General features: G+C 43.4%; 1 long non-coding RNA gene across 1 annotated transcript in view; it reads left to right on the forward strand.

Moving 5' to 3' along the window:
* LOC130574519 (uncharacterized) overlaps nucleotides 1–1,886 on the forward strand; it is a 247,782-nt gene that overhangs the window by 165,301 nt on the left and 80,595 nt on the right. The gene's annotated exons all lie outside the window — the stretch shown is intronic.

Raw genomic sequence — 1,886 nt, forward strand, 5'->3', positions numbered from 1 at the left:
GGATGGATGGATGGATGGATGGATGGATGGATGGATGGATGGATGGATGGATGGATGGATCAGGAACAACAATTGAAAGGTGGGCACAGATGCAGCAGCACAATGGCCAAGCTCCAAGCCCAGAGCAATGAGGCATCCACGAGAACTGTTGGAATTGTCAGCAGTGGACAAACGTAATTCATTGTTTGCAAATGCAGCCTAGCTCCTTAAAATAAAATAAAGAAAAGCAAATGCTTCATCTGTGTTAGTTACCTGGCCAGGGAAGGCTGMCCATGAGCCAGCTGTGTAATGTTGATATAAACCCCACAGCTCAGGCAAGATCTACTGGGTGGGTTTGATCAAGGACTAGTGCATCTTTAGGAATGTGAGTCAACTGGAAACAGATGTTCTCATTCTGTGGTGCTGCACAAGAAAAAGTCCCTTCCCTCTGTCCTCCCTTTGTCCTCCCTCTGTCTCCAGATATATCATTAACACTTTTTTTCTTCTCATTTTATTTGTGTGTTTTAAAGTAGTCCTGCTTAAAGAATCCTAAATTGTGGGGAGGAATAAGAAAGGAAGTGCCAGTAGGTCAGAACAGCAAAAAGCCAAGCCACTTACAAACTTGCCCATCAACAAACTCCTCTCACAAAACTTCCTTCGTCAGTGGAAATCCCAACCTCACCCACTAAAGCTCTTTCCAAAAACAACGCAGTTGGCACCGTATTCTGTTTGTGTTAACAAATTTAGGCTGTTCCAGGCCAAGAAAGAGGGAGAAAAAAAACCCTTAGAGCCCTTTGGAGAAAGTAACCCTCTTGGAGTTCCCTTAATATTGTAAAAGGGACTCAGGAAACAGTTTAGAGACTTGGGCTATGCTCTTCTGAAGAAGGTGACTTTGCCAKACAGTCTACCCTTGAGACAACAAAATTCACCCAGGATTATTTTCTTTGTAAATTTATTTAAGAGAAAGAATACACCCATCTCCACCACCCTACAACTCTCTGTCATGTTTCTCCCTGCAGAACCTCCCAGATGAGCACCACCAACCAACCCTGCATCCCTTTCTGGCCTGGGGCTGCTCCTGGTTTAGATGTCAAACACAGCACCCTCGCAGAATGGTTTGTGCTGGCACACCCAATCTACCTGAAACACTGCTTGGGGGTACCCCCTGGTTCTGCTTTAGGGTCCTTTTGGCATCTGATTCCCCAYAATCACTGGTGAAGATGCACCAGTACAACCAACATGCTCACACAGAAGCCTCTGCTATTCAGGATGACAATTCATCCAACCTTTCTTTCATCCAAATTCCCCCTTAGAGCTCATGCTGATCTCATTTGTATCACCAAAACAGGGCAATTAAGGATCATCCTACAGTTTTCACTGTCCTACTTGGCCTTTCCACCTCTCYACCTTTTCTTRAATCTACTCTCAAGTCTAAAATGARAAAGYTTTGTGTTCTTCAYRAACAGTAAAAATAAGAYGAAAACCRTGTTTGTAGCCCCAGAGCTGAGGCTCCCAATGTCAGCAGTCACTTTGCAAGATCTAYATGAGTAGCTGCATCTCCCCTTTCCAAACTGACTCCCTTTGTGCAGAAGACTGTCCCAGTTTTTGGCTGAAAGTGTGTGTACGAGTGAGCAGAGCATCACTCATGAGCTTGGATTCTGTATATTTGAAGGCAGAGGTCAGTGATGACCAGGARTATGGGATTCTGTGGCAGAGTGTATCTATTGCATTTTGTTTTTATAAGTTATGGTGGTGCAAGTGTTGTTAATGTGTAGGAAAGAAAAATGAAAAAAAAAAAATTTTTTTTTTTAAAAATCTTCTTATTTGCATTTTTCCCAGTTGAAGGGATATCTAGGAAATAAGAGAGGATGTGCTCTCCCTGAGTAGCCCAGGCCTTATTCATCATC

This window comes from Malurus melanocephalus, unplaced genomic scaffold, assembly GCF_030028575.1.
Source record: "Malurus melanocephalus ecotype Western Australia unplaced genomic scaffold, MMel_1.1 scaffold_85, whole genome shotgun sequence".
NCBI classification, from domain to species: Eukaryota; Metazoa; Chordata; class Aves; order Passeriformes; family Maluridae; genus Malurus; species Malurus melanocephalus.